Source organism: Emys orbicularis, chromosome 4 (genome assembly GCF_028017835.1).
Source record: "Emys orbicularis isolate rEmyOrb1 chromosome 4, rEmyOrb1.hap1, whole genome shotgun sequence".
In the NCBI taxonomy this organism is placed as follows: domain Eukaryota; kingdom Metazoa; phylum Chordata; order Testudines; family Emydidae; genus Emys; species Emys orbicularis.
This window is the reverse complement of record NC_088686.1, coordinates 135139631-135161802: the sequence shown is the minus strand read 5'-3', so window position 1 is coordinate 135161802 and position 22172 is coordinate 135139631.

The window sequence follows — 22172 nt, the reverse complement described above, 5'->3', positions numbered from 1 at the left end:
CATGTCTGATCTAATCATAGTCCGGGTTTAATAAACCGGACTGACCCGCTATTCTCAGGGTAAGTAAATTATCATTAGTGAGAGTTGCCTTCAGATTGTCTCCTCTTTACCAGGCTGCCAGATCTGTGTATTTAAGCCCCAAGAGTTTTCTCTGCCTTCACTATACTGTGTGTATCAAACTTGTTATGAGATCTTAGCAGCAAAAGGCCCCTGTAGAGCTCTTCAGAGGAGCAAGTGCTGCGGGACAGAGCTGTGACGTCAACAGTTAAAATCTATGAGGCTTTAAAAGGGGATTTGTAGGAAAAAATGGTTCCTAATTGAAGCGAAATGGCTCTGTCCGAGCGTCCCTGATCACTGGTGTCGCCAGCATTCCCTGGGGTCTAGAGTCCGCAGCTCTGCTGCTAATCTAGTGCTAGGGTTCTTTGGATCACAGAGACCCCAGACACAATCAGTGCCAGGTGCTGCACACACCCAGAGACACACCCCGCAGCAGCCAGGCCCTGCCCTGCAGAACAGCAGACAAAGGCCAGGCAGGGACTTGCCCAAGGTCACTCAGCAGGTCAGTCACAGAGCCAGGAATAGAAGCCAGGGCTCCTGACTCGAGGCCAGGGCCATGTCCCCTGGGAAGGTTTCAATGACCCCAGCCCTGCAGCAGCTCCCTGCGGTTCTGGGTTTATCCCCCAGCCCTCCTCCCCTCTCACCTTCTCTGGGCGCAGGGACAGGTACAGGAGGCCTTTGAGCGCCAGCCAGCGCACCACAGTGTTGGGGTCTCTCAGCTGCCCACTCAACCGGTCCAGGATGGCGTCTTCCCGCTCATTGCCAAGGTCAGGGCACTGGAGGAGCTAACACACCAACAGCGAAACAAGCTAGAGAACGGGGCTGGACCCTCACGACTCATCTCTGCCACGGGGCCCTTAGCTCCACCTGCCACGGGCGCGGCATGCGCTGTACGCCGGGCACCGCGATTGGTCACCGTGTGTGCCCCACTGAAATGCTGCTAGCGCAACGGCCCCTCGAGGCTCCAGCCGAGATCAAGGCCTACCCTGCTCCCTCACTAAGGCTCAGCTGCATGCGGAGCGGGGAGGGAGGGGGCTGCAGCCTTGTGTTCCAAAGGGCCGCCCGGTCTGCGGGGGGCAGGTGAATTGGCCGTGGATGGGGCCCGGCCTGCGCATGGCTATACGGACGTCAGAGGGGGCTTGAGGGCCGAGGTCACACAAGGGACCATTCTATGGAGCTGAGCCTTGGGGAACAAGAGATACCCGACCCTGGGCTTTGCTCCAGCCCCGCGACACCAGCTGGGGCAGGTAACAATGTCCAGAGTCAGTGACTCCACCCCTAGGGCTCTAGGAGCTTTCCCTGCCCCTGGTCACCCACCCACCCCCAGAGCCTTCAGGGCTACCCCTCTCCTGGCCATAGGCATGGGCGGCGAGTTCTATGGGCCCCCGGTGCCTGGGCACCATGAGCCTCGGCCCCGCCTTCCGCCCCCGCGTCTCCCGGGCCATTTAAAAGAGCCCGGGGCCCCCACTCACCACCAGCAGTGCAGCGGAGCTGAGCGGCTTCCTGCCTGCTTGCTCCACATGGCTGCCGGCCCCTCCCTGCAGCCCCTGGGTGGGGTGGGTCTGTGTCCCACTGTCACGGAGTGTGGGGGAGTCAGGGCCCCGCACCCCCCACTTCCTGCGATTCACCGTGACTCTCACCAGCCAGTAAAACAGAAGGTTTATTAGATGACAGGAACACAGTCCCAAGCAGGGCTTGTAGGTACAACCAGGACCCCTTCAGCCAGGTCCCTCTGGGGGGCAAGGATCTTAGACCCCAGACTTGGGGTTCCCTGCCTCTTCCCACCCAGCCCAAAACTGAAACCAAAACCCCTCCCACAGGCTCTCTCCTCCTCCTTCTCTCCCCCTCGCCCCACCCCCCTTCCTGGCTCAGGTTACAGGCTCAGGTACTGTCCCTCACCTCAAGTCATCCCCTGCTCTCCCATCCCCCATGCAGACAGTCCAGTAAAACTAACCGACATACCCAGGTCAATCCACCCCGCTCCCTACTGCGTCACACCCACCCCAAGCGCCCCTGCAGCCAGTAGGAAGCTGCGCGGGCAGTGCCTGGGGGTAGCAGCACACGGAGGCCCCCAGGCCCGCCCTGCCTAGGAGCCCCAAGTAAGCGCCGCACCCTCCCAACTCCTCCCAGAGCCTGCACCCCCACCCCTTTCCCACACCCCACTCCGGCCCCCAAACTCCCTCCCAGAGCCTGCCCCCCCTCCCTCCGCACCCCCTCCTGCCCCCAAACTCCCTCCCAGAGCCTGTACCCCCTCCCTCCACACCCCCTCCTGCCCCCAAACTCCTCCCAGAGCCTGCACCCCTCACCCCCTCCTGCACCCCCACCCTCTGCCCCAGCCTGGAGCCTGCACCCAGCACCCAAACTCCATCCCAGAGCCTGCACCCCAGGCCCCTTCCCCACCCAAACTCCCTCCCAGGGCCCAACCTCTCACCCCTCCTGCACCCCAATCCCCTACCCCAGCCCAGTGCCTGTACCCCAGACCTCCTCCCCCCGCCCAAACTCCCTCCCAGAGACTTAGGCAGGTGGGGGGCAGGGTTTGGGGGGGCAGAGTTTGGAGGGGCGGGCTCTGCTGGTCACCATCAAAATTTCTACAAACCTGTCGCCCCTGGCCATAGGTCAGCCCCATGCCACAGTCACCGCTGGGCTAGGGCTGTTCTCACGACCCTCACCCGCCGGTGAGGCTCACCTGAATGAAGAACGCCATGGCCGGGATGTACCGCCTATCATCCCTGCAGTTGAAGATGGCCATCAGCTTGTGGAAAATCCAGCAACGCTCCTGGAAACTGACCGAAACCATGGCCCTGGCATGGGAAACACAAACACCACATCATCGAGGTGGGCAAGGACTGGTTCTCCATTTACAAATCTAACCAGACCAGTGCCACAGGACAGGGGATCCCGGGTGACTAGTCACGTGCAGCTGGCACGGACTAGTTCCTGCTGGCTTAAAATGCCCAGCGGCCTAACTGCTAGAGACCCAGACCCTTAATCACTCTACAGGGAGCCCTTCCATGAGGCCAGCTCCGAGCACGCAGCGCTGGGGCTGTGTGACGAAGTGGGACCGTTCTTAATGTTTCCTCTGAATACTGTGTGGGTGCCTCAGTTTCCCCTATGCATTTCTTAAGTCTCCAGTGTGCATAAATGGCTGACAATCTGTCTCCTAGCAACAAATGGCCAGGGCCCTTCCACCCTTGCAAGGGGATAGCTAAAGGTGAACAAAGAGATCAGGTGACCTCCTGGTCCAGGAAAGAGACAAAGGCCAGAAAGGAGGGGCTGGAGGGGGGTTTCAGTTGGGAGCTGGCTGGGGACCAGAAGTGAGTGCAGACGGAGTTGTCTGCCTCGCTGGGCCCCAGAATGGACCCGGCTGAGGGGTCCCGTTTGCTGTACCTACAAGCTCTGTTTTAGACTGTGTTCCTGTCATCTAATAAACCTCTGTTTTACTGGCTGGCTAAGAGTCACGTCTGACTGCGAAGTGGGGGTGCGTGCAGGATCCTCTGGCTTCCTCAGGACCCCACCTGGGGGGACTCGCTGTGGGAAGCGCACGGAGGGGCATATGCTGAATGCTCCAAGGAGAGACCCAGGAAGGTGAAGCCGTGTGAGCTTCTTGCCCTGAAGACAGTCTGCTCCGAGGGAGAGGAGGCTCCCCAAAGTCCTGACTGGCTTTGTGGGGAGCAGTTCCAGAGCATTGCCCGGGGACTCCGTGACAGGCTGCAAGAGAACTGCAGACAAAGAAGGGCGTCGGTGGGCTCGGTGGCCTTTCTCATGTGCCCAGATATTGGGTGATGAGAGACAGAAGGTGGGTTAGGGAATATCTTAGATTGGTCTAAGACAAGTGTTGGAGCTTTCTGTGTTAGCTTCTCTCTCTCACCCACAGATGCTGGGCCAGCCAAAGACATTCCCTCCCCCACCTTGTCTCTCTCATGTGCTGGGCCTGACAGGGCTACACCAACGCTGCAGTCAGACATGACGGAGGCTGTCTTTGCCCAACCACACCTGCCAGAGCCACGCAGGAAGCGGTTTACGCCAGGCAGCGCAGGGTGGAGAAGTAGCCGACTGACTCCTCGGCCAACAGCACAGAGGCTGCGGCCTGTTCCACGCAGGCGATTGGGAGCCGCGTCTCACCCAGCGGGGAAGGTGATGTGGCCGTGTCCTGGGCCCAGGGACGGGAGATGCTGCTGCGGTCAGTTCTGGGCAGCAGCCCCAGGGACAAGACACTCACCGGGCAAGCAGCAAGACGCCTTTGTGGTGCATGTCGGCGTTCATGAGCATGCCCCAGCCACCCTGCTTCTGGATGAACGTGGCCTGGTCCCCGTAGCCAGCACATTGGAGCAAGGCTTGCATGGCATTCACCGCACACCTGCATGCAGAGCGAGCCTCTTGTTACTGAGCGAGCCCAGGCCAGGCCCTGCCGCGTGCCTGCGGGCAACGGTGCAGAACCGAGGCGGGGTGTCAGGCTGGCAGTACCTGACGGGGCTGAGGGGTGCGAGCGTGTCCTCCTGGTTATGCACCCTCTGGTTATCCATGGACGGCTCCACCGTGTAGGTTATTTGGAAGAGCAGGGCGATGGAAAGCTGAGGGAAGAGCTCCTTCACCTTCTCCCTGGAGCCCTGCTGCTTGAGGATCTTGTACAGGACTCTGGTGGCCTGCAGCCAAGAACAGGAGACAGATGTCACTGCAGGGCCTTCGTCCTTCCCACACTCCCCCAAGGCACCTAGAGAGGAGGGGTGGGCTGGGGGCTAAGGCCTGGGATGCTGGGTTCAATTCCTAGCCTGTGTGACCTTGGCTAGAACCACAGAAGGGACTTGGGCTCAGCGTTGCCATGCCTAGCTTCATGTGCCCTGCTGCCCAGTGGACTCACAGCCCTGAGTTAAGTGCCCAGGCTCCATATACGCTCCAGAGGGAGAGTCAGTTGGGCCAATTGTTAAAGAGGGTAAACGGGATGGCCTGGGTAATTTCAGGCCTGTCAGCCTGACATCGATCCCAGGCAAGATAATGGAGCGGCTGGTACAAGATTAAATTAATAAAGAATTAAAGAAGATAATTTAATTAATGCAAATCAACATGGGTGTATGGAAAATATTTCCCGCCAAGATAATTGCGATCTGTTTTTCGATGAGATTACAAGTTTGGTAGAGAAAGGAAATAGCATTGGCATAATGTATGTAGACTTCTGTAAGGCGCTTGAGTTGGCGCCGCACTCCAGTTTGATCGGAATCCTAGAAGGATACAAAAGTAACGTGGCGCACATGAATTGGTTATAAACTGGCTGACAGGTCTCAAAATGTAATTGTAAACTGGGAATCAGCATTGCACTGGTGTGTTTCCAGTGTGGTCCCTGCAGGGATTGGGTCTTGGCCCTACGCGATTTAACATTTTTATCAATGACCTGGAAGAAAACATAAAATCATCACTGATAAAGTTTGCAGATGACACAAGAATTGGGTGAGTGGTAAATAATGAAGAGGACAAGTCACTGATACAGAGCGATCTGAATCGCTTGGTAAACTGGGGGGCAATCAAACAGTATGTGTTTTACTATGGCTCATTGTAAATGAATACATCTAGGAACAGGACGGGGGATTCTCTCCTGGGAAGCAGAGACTCTGAAAAGGACCTGGGAGTCCTGGTGGATAATCAGCTGAACAGGAGCTCCCAGTGTGGTGCTGTGGCCAAAAGAGCTCATGTGATCCTGGGATAAATAAACAGAAGAATCTCGAGTGGGAGTATTTGGCACTGGTGTGACCCACTGCTGGGATCCTGGGTCCTGTTCCAGTGCCCACAATGCAAGAAGAATGTTGATAAATTGCAGAGGGTTCAGAGAAGAGTCGTGAGAATGATTAAAGGATTAGAAACCATGTCTTATAGTGATAGGGTGACCAGACAGCAAGTGTGAAAAATCAGGACGGGGGTTGGGAGTAATAGGAGCCTATATAAGAAAAAGACCCTAAAATCAGGACTGTCCCTATAAAATTGGAACATCTGGTCACCCTACACAGTGAGAGACTCAAGAAGCTCGATCTATTCAGCTTAACAAAGAGAAGGTTGAGGGATGACTTGATTACTGTCTATAGGTATTTCCCTGGGGAACAAATATTTAATAATTGGCTTTTCAATCTAGCAGAGAAAGGTCTAACATGATCCAGTGGCTGGAAGTTGAAGGTAGACATTCAGATTGGAAATAAGGCATACACGTCACAGTGAGAGTAATTAATCATTGGAACAATTTACCCAGGGTGGTGATAGATTCTCCATCACTGACCATTTTTGAATCACGATGGGATGTTTTTCTTCAAAGACCTGCTCTAGGAATGTTCTGGGGGCAGTTCTCTGGCCTGTGTCATGCAGGGGATCTGACTAGATGATCACAGAGGTCCCTTCTGGCCTTGAAATCTATGAAGCTAAGAGTGGGGAGCTGCCTAAACCAGCCAATAGGAAATGCTGAGGAGAGGGGTGTGGCCTAAGCCCCACCCCCAAAGGGAATTCGGTATCTATCTCTACTTGGGAACACTTAAATAGTCATTGGAGCAGAGTTTAGACCCCGGGTCTCCCAGTTGGGTGCCCTAACCACTCGACTAGAGACAGTGGTGTAGTCCAAAATCTGAAGGTACTGGAATGCCACTAAAATATTGATTTTCATAAACATGAATTATACAAATTCACATTTTATTTGTCTACTGAATTTCTGGTACAGTAATTCTTGGCTAAACCAGGCATGGCTGAAGACAGGCCGGCTGTCCGAAATAACAAGGTATTGGATTTTTTTTTTAATTGTATACACCAGGGGTCGGCAACGTTTGGCACGCAGCTCGCCAGGGTAAGCACCCTGGCGGGCCGGGCCAGTTTATTTACCTGCTGACATGGCAGGTTCGGCCGATTGCGGCCCCCACTCGCCGCGGTTCGCCGTCCCGGGCCAATGGGGGCGGCGAGAAACCGCGGCCAGCACATCCCTCGCCCGCGCCGCTTCTCATCGCCCCCATTGGCCCGGGACGGCGAACCGCGGCCAGTGGGGGCCGCGATCGGCCAAACCTGCCACGTCAGCAGGTAAATAAACTGGCCCGGCCCGCCAGGGTGCTTACCCTGGCGAGCCGCGTGCCAAACGTTGCCAACCCCTGGTACACACACACACACACACACACACACACACACACACACACACACACACAGACAGACACCTATAGTAGCTATTCAATTCATTTTAACTGTTGAAATCATTGTGCTGAAATGCCATTAATGTGTACACAGCACACTATGTAAAAGATATAAATCTAGACAGTACAGTGATAAAAACCCAATGAATGCATAGCATGTTTTCTTTTTACTTTAGCCTATAGGCTAATGAAAATACAAAATAAATCACGCTGCTGCACTATAGACATTAGTCTATCAGGCGGAAATAATAAAAGTTTATTTTAAATTGAAACTAGCTAATAGGCTACACAAGTAACACAAAATACATCAAGGCATAACAGGGGCTGTAGTAGCAAAGGCCTGCTGTAATGCATTTATCTAATTTCTACAAATATTTCCACAAAGCGTCTTTCTCCATCTTGTAATTTATGTGTCTGTGAATCAGAGGGAGAACGAGGATGTCTGAGCCAAGTTCTGGCACAGCTGAGAGGGTGCCACATGGAAAATGAAGGGCCACGTAGCTTGCTAAACATGAGATTTGACATATGCGGAATAAGCCGCTTGCCACATTTGCCATTCACAATCATAGTCATGTGGCTAAATCCACGCTCACACTCAGCCGTGCTGCATGAAATCACATGCGTGGAGCTGAACAGAGGTTTCAGCTGAGCTGGCACTTCTGACCAGTATAGTCAAGAAAGTCACGCTAGGCATTGACTATTCCTGTCACTGGTAGACCAAATCGGTTGCACAGCTGCCCTACCTCCTTTTCACTTTATCTAAGAATAATGGGTCACTACAAAAAGTAATTTTCCCTCTGCTGATACTCACATCTTCTTCTTGTTCTTTCTTGGTTTCAGGTGACCGGCAGTAAAGCGTATACAGTTTGTCAAAGAATTCCAAGTGATTTACAGCTCTTACTTCACTTAACGTTTCAGCAGCTGCCAAATCCAACCTGTGATTCACACACTACCTCGCTAGAACATTTGGGTACTTCTTCACAATACAGCTCGCTACGCCAGAGTTCTTCCGAAGCATAACACTAGCACCATCACTCGCAAATACTACAAGAGTAATTGTAATCAGAATTCGATTTATTGAGGCATTTCAGCTCACAATCTACAGTGCCTGAAGCCGTCTGATGTGGAAGTGCAATCAGATCAAGAAACATGAAGTGAGGATAATCATCCTTCAAAGTGTCACATTTTAAATAGATTCTAACTGTTGATTCATTGCTCAGAGTAGTTGATTCATCAACAGACATGGCTATCTTTCCGTCACTCTCCGGCATCTGAGCGCACATTCGTCATTTGCAAGGCTTTCGGTGCATTGCAGATGAGATAGGGTCTAGCATGTCTGTAGCACTGAATTGTGAACACAGACCGATACCAATATCTACACCATGCAGTATCTGGAATTCAGTTAAATCGGGACGATCAGAGTAGGGTCTGCCATGTTTAGCAATGTAATAGGCCATTCGCTTTACCTGCACAGTTGTGTCAAGTTCTGATTTTGTCATGTTAACCACTTCAACTTCAAAAGTTGAGGTTTCTGCTTCTGTTGAAAGCTGTAAAGCTACCTCAGATGCAGTTGAATCTTTGTGTTCCTTTATCTTCATTGGCAGAGATGTTAATCTGGACTCTCAGCTAGGTCCATAAGGAGAAACAGAAAACTACCACCACCCTACTGCTATGGAGAGAGAGACCTTGATGAAACTTTGCTACAGATAAGGCATCCAAGCTTACCATCATGGCAGGACAACCAAGGATAATCCCTCTTCTTCAGCATCCACTAATCAGAATTCATGCCAGCTGGTCCTTTGGCTGTTGAAGGGTAATCTTCACGGTTCGTTCTCACTGCAATAGCCACCTCAGTGAACTCCATTACAGGAAGAGCTCTGTTTTTGTGTTTGTGTCTGCAGTTGATGCACGGCTGCTGCTGTCTTCGTCAACACCTTTAGCCTTCTCAAAGAAGTAGTTAGGAAGAGAAGAATTTCCTAATGCTCTTTTTACTGCATCAGAGGACTGCTGGCTGTAACAGACAGTTGTGCCGGAGATGTGAATCATCTCATTTAGCTTGCCTACTATGTGCGTTCTGGCTCGATTACAATATTGTTGTCTGGTGTTGTTTCACATCTTTATTAATGACCTGGATGTAGATAGAGAGAGCAAACTGGTCAAGTTTGCAGATGACACAAAGCTAGGAGGAGTCACCAATACTTTAGAGGAAAGAGCTAAAATTCCGAGGGATCATGGTAAATTGGAGGACCGGGCTATAGACAACAAAATGAAATTCACCAAAGACAAATGTGAGGTGCTACATTTAGAGAAGAAAAATCAAATGCACAGATACAGAATGGGGGATAACCAACTTGGCCGTGGCACTTCTGAGAAGGATCTGGGAGCTGTGGTGGATCACAACCTCAGCATGAGTCAGCAATGCGATGCTGTTGCAAAAAAAGCAAATGCAATTTTAGGTTGCATTAACAGAGCTATAGCATGCAAGTTATGGGAGGCGATAGTACCGCTCTACTCAGCACTGATTAGGCCTCAGCTGGAGGACAGTGTCCAGTTTTGGTCACCAATGTCTAGAAAGGATGTGGAGAAACTGTAATGGATCCAGAGGCGAGTAACAAAGATGATCAGAGGGATGGAACACAAGCCATACGAGCAAAGGCTGAAGGAACTGGCTATGTGTCGTTTGGAAAAGAGGAGATTAAGGGGGGACTTGATAATGGTCTTCAGATACTTGGAAGGCTGCCATAAAAAAAGATGGAGAAAAGTTGTTCTCTCTTTCCACAGAGGGCAGGACAAGAGGCGATGGGGTCAAACTACAGCACAGCAGATGTAGATTAAACCTCAGGAAAAGCTTCCTAACGGTAAGAAGAGTAGGACAATGGGACAGACGCCTAGGGAGCTTGTGGAAACTCCTTCGCTGGAGGTTTTCAGAAGGGGGCTGGAGCCATCTGTCTGGGGTGGGTTAGACACAACAAGTCCTGCATCGTGGCAGGGGGCTGGACGAGCTGACCCTGCGATCCCTTCTCACCCTGTGGTTCTAGGAGTGCTGCTGAATAGCACCAGGAGAGCGTTTCGGCGTGTTCCGGCTCGACTATAGCACTGGCTAGAGTCACGCTCTCTCTTCGGCCCAATGACTACACCCCGTGGGAGACTGAGAGACACCCTCAGGCAGTGATGGGGACACACGGCGCTCCTTCCCTTGCTGCAGGGGCTGGTACTTACGGCCAAGGGCTCGTTTCTCTGAGAGATATGATTGTAGTAAAACGGCTGCTCCCGCAGCGTGTTGAGCAGCTCCTTTAGGATCTTTTCTGTGGTCTGGCAGTGGGATGTCAGCATCCTCCACATCTCCGCAGCAACGCTGCAAAGGGAGAGAGCCAATGGCACTTGGTCAGAGCCCCGCCAGCCTCCTGTACCCCCTCCCCCCCCCGGCACCGGCACCCTGCTGGGTCTCCTCACACCGGCCAGTTCTTTGTTGCCCTCCCGCTGCTGCTGGTGCAGGCTGCCTAGGGACCGGGTCTGAGTGTCAGCCCCAGGGAAGGCTGAGGGATGCCATACAGGGTTTTGCAGGCTGGCCTGTCTCCAGGGCAAGCCAGCCTGCAAAACCCTCCAGGAGAAGCAGCAGCTCTGCAGGGAGCAGGAGATCTCTGGAAGGTTCTGCACTCCCCTGTCCCTGGCAGCGGGACCAGTCCGGGGGACCCGGAGCGCAAGCGGCGGCAGCCCCAGCCCCGTACCTGTCACATGACAGCGAGCAGCCCAGCAGGGTTCTGACCACCTCCTCGCTGTACTGGTTGCCCAGCACGAGAAGGGTCCTGAACAGCTCCCTCCGGGACAGCGGCTCGCTGATGGAGTCCAGGTTCTTGTAAATGCTCATCACAGCCTCCGACACCTGGAAGGGAAATGAGGAGATGGGGGCCTCGGCTTCCTCGCACTGCTATTGATCTGGGGTGCCAGGGACCTGCTGCACCTGAGAGCCATCTGCCCTCCCAGATCCTCTTCACCAGCCCCAGACCTAGAGCACAGGACCAGTTCCCGGCCTATCGATTCATAGACTGCAAGGCCACAAGCGGCCATGGTGATCACCTAGACCAGGGGTCTCAAACTCAAATGACCACAAGGGCCACATGAGGACTAGTACATTGGCCCGAGGGCCGCATTACTGACACCTTCTCCCCGCCGCCCTCGGCCCCACCCCCACTCCACCCCTTCCATGAGGCCCCACCCCTGTCCCGCCTCTTCCCACCCCTTCCCTGCCCCCATTCCAACCCCTTCCCCGAAATCCCCACCCCAACTCCGCCCCCTCCCTGCCCCCAGGGGGTGCAGGAGGGGTGTGGGGTGTGGCAGGGGCTCAGGGCAGGGAGTTGGGGTGTGGGGTGCAGGAGGGGTGAGGGGTGTGGCAGGGGGTCAGAGCAGTGGATTGGGGTGCAAGAGGGGTGCAGCAGGGGGCTCAGGGCAGTGGGTTGGGGTGCAGGAGGGGTGCAAGGTGCATCAGGCGGCTCAGGGAAGGGGGTTGGGGTGCAGGAGGGGTGTGGGGTGCGACAGGGGCTCAGGGCAGGGGGTCGGGGTGCGGCGGGGGCTCAGGGAAGTGGGTTGGGGTGCAGGAGGGGTGTGGCAGGGGGTTGGGGTGCAGGATGCGGCAAGGGGCTCAGGGCAGGGCATTCGGCTGCAGGAGGAGTTCGGGGGGCGGGCTCTGGCCCGGCGCGCACCGGCGGCAGGCCAGACTCCCTGTCTGCCCTGCCCCGCCCCGTCCCCGCGCTGCTCCGGGATGTGTGTATTGCTGTTGCTTCAGGCACCGCCCCCAGCATCTCCCATTGGCCAGGAATGGGGAACCGCGGCCAATGGGAGCTGCTGGGGGCGGTGCCTGAAGCAACATCAACACACACAGCAATGTGCCCTCCCTTCCCCACGTTCCGGCCGCTTCCCGGCACGGCGCGGGGGCAGGGCAGGCAGGCAGGGAGCCTGCCCTGCCCCCGGTGCGCGTCGGGCCGGAGCCGCTCTAGGTAAACGCTGGGGGAGGGCAGGAGCAGGGGCTGCGAGGGGCTCATGGGCTGCAGAAAATTACCTCGCGGGCCGCATGTGGCTCATGGGCCGCGTGTTTGAGATCCCTGACCTAGACTGACCCCCCGCCCCCCCGCATTGCACAAGCCAGAGACCTGTCCCCCAATAACACCTAGAGTCTCCCACGGATGGGCTCCCCCAGCAGGGTGTTCTCACTGCAGCTCTTACCCCCTCCAACCTTGGGCCGGGGACCCTCAGGATCCCATGCAGCATGTGCCTGGCCACCACCGAGTCATGGACGCTGGTGTCTCTCATGCTGTCAATAGCAGTGAGGAGGAAGTCCATGCGCTCGGATCCATTGAAGTACTTCCCAAACATCTGAAACAAACCTGCCAGTGAAACCCCTTTTGCTGCCCAGCGCGGTTCCAGTCAGTGGCCGAGCAGCCAGGACTGGCCCAGCCAGGAGTGCAGGCAAACCCCACTCTGCCGGGACAGGGCTGGGTTACTGCACCTGGGCAGCACAGTACCCAGCCAGCAATCAGGAACTGTCGTGCATGGCAGAGGCCAGCCGGGCAGTGCACGGGGGCACAATACTGCACAGCACGGATACTCTCTTTAGTGCTCAGCAGGGGCTGGGGCTGGTGCACAGATGCAATGATGCCTTTTATTGCATTAATCTCTGGGGAAGCTCCCACCATGCCTGACAAGGAGCTGGGATCAGGTTTGGATGAGCCCCAGTGCATCTTGGGATGTGGCATGTAGGGAGGCATATTGGGCTGCATTAGTAGAAGCATTGCCAGCAGATTGAGGGAAGTGATTATTCCCCTCTATTCGGCACTGGTGAGTTCACATCCGGAGTATTGCATCCAGTTTTGGGCCCCCCACAAGAGAAAGAATGTGGACAAATCGGAGAAAGTCCAGCAGAGGGCAACAAAAATGATTAGGGGGCTGGGGCACATGACTTATGAGGAGAGACTGAGGGAACTGGGCTTATTTAGTCTGCAGAAGAGAAGAGTGAGGGGGGATTTGATAGCAGCCTTCAACTACCTGCAGGGGGTGGGGGGTTCCAAAGAGGATGGAGCTAAGCTGTTCTCAGTGGTGGCAGATGAGAGAACAAGGAGCAATGGTCTCAAGTTGCAGTGGGGAAGTGTGACGTTATTGACATAAACTGGGACCATATAGATCATTGTTGCAACCAAGGTCCTGTAGTGGCACCCAAATCTTGTATAAAGGGGGTCAAATGGGGTGTCTAAGACAAGGTTATGGTTTACTGGTTATGATTATGCTGTCTATATGGGTGTATCAGTTTTGTAGTTGAAGTTATGAATATTGGCTCTATACTGTCTGTATGGCAAACTTATGCTATGCTTCTGGGTGACATCCCAGACAAGCTGGGATTAGCTCTGCCTAGCCTGCTTGATGGCCCATTAAGGACCATCAGCTATACAATGGACCCATTGAGAGAAGGCCAATATGCCTTCAGACTCAGCAAAGTATGCAGGGACTGGCCCATGTGACTCCAGGCTCCATTTTGCTGTAATTTTCCACAGTGAGAACAAAGAGGTGTTCTTACACCTGGAAAAGACTATATAAGGCTGATGCCTCATCTCCATTGGGTCTTCAATCCTGCTTCTTACCTCTGGAGGAACTTTGCTACAAGCTGAAGCTTTGAACAAAGGACTGAGGACCCATCCCAGCAGGGGATGTATTCCAGAGACTTGATTTGAACCTGCAGTTTATTCTATCGCTGCTGCAAGCCTGAACCAAGAACTTTGCCATTACTGTATGTAATTGATTCCATTTAACCAATTCTAACTCTCATCTCTATCTTTTTCCTTTTATGAATAAACCTTTAGATTTTAGGTTCTAAAGGATTGGCAACAGCGTGATTTGTGGGTAAGATCTGATTTGTATATTGACCTGGGTCTGGGGCTTGGTCCTTTGGGATCAGGAGAACCTTTTTCTTTTACTGGGGTATTGGTTTTCATAACCATTTGTCCCCATAACGAGTGGCACTGGTGGTAATACTGGGAAACTGGAGTGCCTAAGGAGATTGCTTGTGAGACTTGCGGTTAGCCAGTGGGGTGAGACCGAAGTCCTCCTAGTCTGGCTGGTTTGGTTTGCCTTAGAGGTGGAAAAAACCCCAGCCTTGGGCTGTTACTGCCCTATTTGAGCAATTTGTCCTGAGTTGGCACTCTCAGTTGGATTCCGCCAGAACTGCATCGTCACAGGAAGGTCTAGGTTGGATATTAGGAAAAACGATTTCACTAGGAGGGTGGTGAAGCACTGGAATGGGTTATCTGGGGAGGTGGTGGAATCTCCATCCTTAGAGGTTTTTAAGGCCCGGCTTGACAAAGCCCTGGCTGTGATGATTTAGTTGGGGTTGGTCCTGCTTTGAGCAGGGCGTTGGACTAGATGATCTCCTGAGGTCTATGATTCTATGAGGTGGAGTGGGCCAGAGGCAGGGCTCTGGCCCAGATGAATGGGCTCAGTCACACGCCTGGGTCTGTCCCTTCCCCCGACTCCTAGGGTGTTAATTTCTGACTCCTGATAACTCTGGGCACAACAATCCCATGAAGCACTGACTGTACTTACCCGTGTGATATCGCTGGTGTTGGTGAACAAGGTGTCCCAGGAGCCGTACAGGGTTTGCTCATCCTCGAGGAACTGCTGATACTCTGCACTGTTCTTCACCATCATTGTGGCTGAACCAGGGTGGGGAAACAGACAGCAGGCAATATAAATCAGATGTTCGGTTAGCAAACGGGAGTTTTGCAAGAAAGTTTAGAGAGGGTGTGTGAGAGACAAGTACATCTAACAACCATACTGTAAACTCAGGCCAATAACCCCCTCCCCAAAAACAAAACTAAACAAACTAACCCCCCTGGAAGAGTAAAAATAAACCAGGCAGAAGGGCAGCAGCAGCATGGGGCTCGCCAGTTGATTGCACTGAATGCAGCATGTCTGATTACCAGCTCTGTGGGCAGGTAGCATATGTGGGCATTTGGCCCAAGGAGCTACTGGCCCTCGGAGACCAGGAGGCCAGAGGGGCTGAACTGGTGGAGCTAAGGGCGACAGCGAGGTACATAGAGGAGACTTTTAGGGACGCAGTAGAGTGGTCCCACCCCCAGTCTGACAGCCTCTGTGCTGCTGAGGAGGGTGAAAGTTTCGGGGAAGGAGAACATCGAGCTAGAGCAGAGGGAGACGATCCCATAGTTGGGACCCACCTTCCAGATGAAGTCATGATGTCCTCTCAAATTGAGGTAGGAACCCCAGTTACAAAGAAAAGCCAGGGATTCAATCAATAGACATATAAGCAGTTTGGTTTGTGATGACTGGGAGAACCACATGGTAAATTGCCTGCCTGGTGCAAAGGTTGCAGCTCTCACGAGACATCCAGACAGACTTATGTGCCCTGTGGTATGTAACCTAGCGTTTAAATCGGCCTCTGTATGAGATAGCTAATGTGACAGTGAATTTTTAAAAAGTCTCCAGATGTGATCCCTGGTAATACATAATACTCAATACTGACTTCAGTACCAGGCAAATTGTTGAAACTATAGGAAAGAACAGAATTATCAGACACGTCGGTGAACACAATTTGTTGGGGCAGAGTCAACATGGCTTTTGTAAAGGGAAATCATGCTTCACCAATCTACTAGAATTCTTTGAAGGGGTCAACAAGAATGTGGAGAAGGGTGATCCAGTGGATATAGTGTCCTTGGACTCCTTTGACAGGGTCCCTCACCAAAGGCTCTTAACCAAAGGAAGCTGTCATAGGATAAGAGGGAAGGTTCTCTCATGGGTCAGTGGTTAAAAGATAGGAAGCAAAGGACAGGAATAAATGGTCAGTTTTCACAGTGGAGAGAGGTAAATAGCAGGGTCCCCCAAGGATCTGTCTTGAGACCAGTGTAGTTCAACATAGTCATAAATGATCCAGAAAAAGGGGTAACCAGTGAGGTGGCAAAATTTGCAGATGATATGACTCAATAAGCGATGGTCACATAAATACCACCCTATACCGGAAACCTACTGACCGCTACACTTACCTACATGCCTCTAGCTTCCATCCAGGACACACCACACGATCCATTGTCTACAGCCAAGCTCTAAGATATAACCGCATTTGCTCCAATCCCTCAGATAGAGACAAGCACCTACAAGATCTCTATCAAGCATTCTTAAAACTACAATACCCACCTGCTGAAGTGAAAAAACAGATTGACAGAGCCAGACGAGTACCCAGAAGTCACCTCCTACAAGACAGGCCCAACAAAGAAAATAACAGAACACCACTAGCTGTCACCTTCAGCCCCCAACTAAAACCTCTCCAGCGCATCATCAGAGATCTACAACCTATCCTGAAAGATGATCCTTTACTCTCACAGGTCTTGGGAGACAGACCTGTCCTCGCTTACAGACAACCCCCCAACCTAAAGCAAATACTCACCAGCAACCACACATCACTGAACAAAAACACTGACCCAGGAACCTATCCTTGTAACAAAGCCCGATGCCAACTCTGTCCACATATCTATTCAAGTGACATCATCATAGGGCCTAATCACATCAGCCATACCATCAGGGGCTCGTTCACCTGCACATCTACCAATGTGATATATGCCATCATGTGCCAGCAATGCCCCTCTGCCATGTACATTGGCCAAACCGGACAGTCTCTACGCAAAAGAATTAATGGACACAAATCTGACATCAGGAATCATAATACTCAAAAACCAGTGGGAGAACACTTTAACCTGTCTGGCCATTCTATGACAGACCTGCGGGTGGCTATCTTAAAACAGAAAAACTTCAAAAACAGACTCCAACGAGAGACTGCTGAGCTGGAATTGATATGCAAACTAGACACAATCAACACAGGATTAAATAAAGACTGGGAATGGCTGAGCCATTGCAAACATTGAATCTATCTCCCCTTGTAAGTATTTTCACACTTGCTTCTTATCAAACTGTCTGTACTGAGCCATCTTGATTATCACTTCAAAAGTTTTTTTTCTCTTACTTAATTGGCCTCTCAGAGTTGGTAAGACAACTCCCACCTGTTCATGCTCTCTGTATGTGTGTGTATATATATCTCCTCAATATATGTTTCACTCTATATGCATCCGAAGAAGTGGGTTGTAGCCCACGAAAGCTTATGCTCTAATAAATTTGTTAGTCTCTAAGGTGCCACAAGTACTCCTGTTCTTTTTGAAAATGACTCAAGATAGTTAAATCCAAAGCAGACTGCGAAGAGCTACAAAGGGATGTCACAAAACCGGGGGACTGGGCAACAAAATGGCAGATGAAATTCAATGTTGATAAATGCAAAGTAATGCACATTGGAAATCATAATCCCAACTATATATACAAAATTATGGGGTTTAAATTACCACTCAAGAAAGAGATTTTGGAGTTATCGTAAATAGTTCTCTGAAAACATCCACTCAACATGCAGTGGCAGTTAAAAAAGCAAACAGAATGTTGGGAACCATTAGGAAAGGGATAGATAATAAAACAGAAAAATATCATAATGCCTCTATATAAATCCATGGTGCGCCCACACCTTGAATACTGCGTGCAGTTCTGGTCGCCCCATCTCAAAACAGATATACCAGAACTGTAAAAGGTGCAGAGAAGGGCGACAAAAATGATTAGGGGGATGGAACAGCTTCCATATGAGGAAGGATGAAAAAGACTGGGGGCAAGTCTACACTTCAAACACTGTATCGCCTGTCGGAGAATAACAGAGTTCTCACTCTTTTGGTTGGGTACAGCACACGCCGTAGCTGCACCGGCGCTGTAGCATTTAAGTGAAGATGCTCCTATGCCAACAAGCTCTTAATCCACCTCCCAGAGCGGCGCTAGCTAGGTCAGTGGGAGAGGTGCTCCTGCCGACAGGGGTGTGGATTTTTCACACCCCTGAGCAATGTCGTTATAACAATATAGGTCTGTAGTATAGACCTGGGACCATTTAGTTTAGATAAGAGATGACTAACGGGGGATATGATAGAGGTCTATAAAATCATGACTGGTGTGAAGAAAGTGAATAGGAAAGTGTTATTTACCCCTGCACATAACACGAGAACTAGGGGTCACTTTATGAAATGAATAGGCAGCAAGTTAAAAACAAACAAAAGAAGGTATCTCTGCACACAATGCACAGGCAACCTGTGGAAATTGTTGCCGTGGGATGTTGTGAAGGCTAAAAGTATAATTGGGTTCAAGATAATCAGGGCATGCAAACCCATACTCTGCATGTCCCTAAACCTCTGACTACCAGAAGCTGGGACTAGATGTCAGGGGATGGATCACTCAAAATGTCCCTGTTCAGTTCATTCCCTCTGAAGCATGAGGCACTGGCCACTATCAGAAGACACAATACTGGGCTAGATGAACCATTGGTCTGAGTCAGTATGTCCATTCTTATGTGAGTTATGAAGAGTAGAATATAGATAGGGGAAGCTAAAGACATCAGGGGAAACTCCATGGCTTGCAGGACTAAGGATAATAAGGAGGTTTTTTTTAAAAAGTGTATTAGGAACAAAAGAAATCTTAGCAGTGGTGTAGGCTCATTACTAGATGGAGACTGTTTAAAAGGTTGCAGAAAAGGCAGAAGTGTTCAAGAAATACGTTTTCCGTGTTTGGAAACCCCATGTCAGTGTATTTAGGAAGGACAAGGGTCTCCAGGGCTCTTACATTTTAGCCGCAGCATGAAGAAGTAGAGGTGGTAAAATGCCAACATTGACGATTGGCAGATCTCCTGCTCCGGATGGCACAGAGTGACACACCCCACCAGCTGGCCCAGGACTCTGAACTCCTCCGCTCCCTGATGGAGAGAGGGCGCAAAGGGAGTCACTCGCCCCTGCAGGCCTAGCGCAGCGTGTCCCCCTGGCATTGCCCTAGCAATGGGTTAGAACTGGGGGAGGCAGAGCCCAGCGCAGAGAGACTGGGGACAATGAGAGCAGGAGGAGCCGTGGGGCCCATCACCAGGGGCTGAGGAAAGCTCAGCAGGGATGGGGAAATCTGGTCAGCAAAGTCAGCAAACCTTGCTCCCAAGTGGGGACCCGGGTAACGAATGAACTATCGTCCAGTCTCCATCTCAAGGGCAAGCGCCTAATCCCAGCCCCTTCTCCCATCCCCCTCCCTCCATTGACCTCAGGCCCAGGAGCTTGGGGTCACCTTGGACTCCTCTGCTCTGCATCCCGCCTCTCTCACTCCATCCTGGAGCTCCCCAGAGCCCTCCCTTTCTGCGCCATCCCCAGCCTGCCGGCTCTCTCCCGCCGGCTCTCTCCTGCAGCCTTGTCCTCTCGTCTCCCCCTCCTGCCAGACCTTCCCTTGCCCCTCCTGCAGCCCCTGCGCTGGCTCCCTGCTCTTCCCCACCTCGCACCAAGCCCCTTGCCCTCCTCTCCAGGGGTCTGCACAGCCTCCCCACACCCACTCCCCAGTGCTCTGGCTCCTTTGGCCCCTCCCATCCCTTTCAGTGTGTCCCCTCCCACCTCCCTCCTTCTGTTCTGCTGCCCCAGCCTCTGGGGGCACATCATCCAAGCGCCCCCCTCCAGCTGCCGGAGGGGAGGCCCTGACACAGGGGGGATGGAGCAGCTGGAGCAGCTCAATGGCCCTGAGCACCCAGAGCAGGGGGCGTTCATCTGGCAGCCTGGCAGGAGCTGATGCCAAAGCATCCCGCGGGTGACTGACAAAGGGGGTGAACAGACACCTGGGTTCAGAGGCGGCTCTCAGGGCCATCCTGTGTAAATGCACTGACCCTGTGGAGCAGACTTTGGTGCTAGGGGAACCATGCTAGCGGGGAGAGTCCTTGGAGACAGAATTATGGGGCTCGACCCAAAGCCCACTGGAGTCAGAGGACAGACCCATTGACATCAGTGCTCGGTAGATTGGACTCCTGCCGAGGATCTTGCTGAGTCACTATTCTAGGCCCGGGTTTTCCCTGCCAGGGAGCGCTGCACCGCGAGGCTGCTCAGTGCAGTTAGGAGGCGGCCAGGGTCACAGGCTGCTCACCTTGAATTTGGGTTTTTCAGCCATGAATTTCGACAGGCAGGTGATCCTTTCCACTGCCCTCAGCCGCCCATGCACCTCCTTGGATGCGGTCCAGGGGAGCAGGACCTGAGAGAAACAAATTGGGACAAATTGCTGAGGAGAAGTACCAAAAAATAGCACAAGCACATAGGGAGAAAATCAGAAAGCTTAAGGCAAAAATGAGTTCTAACTGGCAAGGGACATAAAAGACAATCAGAAGCAGCTCTATAAATGCATTCGGAGCAAGAGAAAGACAAAGGAAAGTGAGGGGCCACTACTCAGCAGGGAAGGAGAGAAAATAATGGATGACACAGACAAAGCCAAGGTGTTTAATGCCTTTTTTGCTTCAGTTTTCACTAAAAAGGTTAATGGTGACTAGATGCTTAACACAATATTAACAACAAGGGGGAAGGAATACAGGCCAGACTCGGGAGAGAACAGGTAAAAGACGATTTAGGTCAGTTAGATGAATTCAAGCTGGCAGAGCCACATGATATTCACCCTAGATGGAGCTAGGCAAAGCAATCTCTGAACCGTTAGGAGGGCTGAGGTCTCAGAGGACTGGAGAAGGGCAGACACAGAACCTATCTTCAGAAAGGGGAACGAGGAGGCCCCAAGGAATTATAGACCTGTCAGCCTAACTTTGGTACCCAGAAAGATACTGAACAACTTATTAAACAGTTTGTAAGAACCTAGAGGAGATAATAGGGTGATAAGGAAGAGCACCATGGATTTGTCCAGAACAAACCATGCCAAACAAATCTAATTTCCTTCTTTGACAGGGTTACTTGCCTAGTGGATGGAAGGAGGCAGTATATGATGATGTATATGAAGTTTAGTAAGGCTTTTGACTCAGTTCCACAAGACATTCTCATAAGCCAACTAAGCCAGTATGATCCAGATGAGATTACTATAAAGTGGGCGCACAACTGATGGAAAGACCATACTCAAAGAGGAGTTATCACTGACTCGCTGGCAAAGTGGGAGGGTGTCTCAAGTGGGGTCCCCCAGGGGTGTGCCTGGGTCCAGTACTAGTCAATATTTTCATTAAGAACTTGGTTAATGGAGAGGTGAGTATGCTTGTAAAGTTTGCGGATGACACCAAGCTGGGAAGGGTTGCAAGCACTTTGGAGGACAGATTAGAATTCAAAATGAGCTTGCTAAATTGGAGAGTTGATCTCAAGTCAACAAGATGAAATTCAGTCAAAACAAATGTGACGTAACGCACTTAGAAAGGAAAAATCAAATGCATAAAAACAAAGTGGGGGATAACCGGCTAGGTGGCAGTACTGCAGAAAAGGATCTGGGGGTTATCATGGGTCTCACACTGAATATGAATCAACAGTGTGATGCTGTTGTGAAAAAGGGAAATGTCATTCTGAGGTGTATTAGCTTGTAGCACTGTGTCCAGTTCTGGGCACCACGCTTTAAGAAAGATGTGAACAAACTGGGGCCAGTCCAGAGGACAGCGACAAAAGTGATCAGCGGTTTAGAAAACCTGACCTGTGAAGAAAGGTTGAACAAACTGGGCATGTTTCGTCTTGAGAAGACGGAGGGGGCACCTGGTAACAGTCTTCAAATACGTTAAGGGCTGTTATACAGAGGATGGTGACGAATTGTTCTCCATGTCCCCTGAAGGTAGGACAAGAAGTAATGGGCTTAATCTGCAGCAAGGGAGATTTACGTTAAATAATAGGAAAAAGTCTAAGGGTGGCTAAGCACTGGAACAAGTGACCTAGGGAAGTGGTGGACTCCCCATCATGGAGGTTTTAAAAAACAGGCTGGACAAACACTCATCAGGGACGGTCTAGGAATGCTTGGCCCTGCCTCAGTGCAGGGGGTGGAGTAGATGACCTCTTGAGATCCCTTCCAGCCCTGCACTTCTCTGTTCCCTCTTCCCAGGCTCTGGAATCGAGGAGACCGAATCTCTGTCAAGGA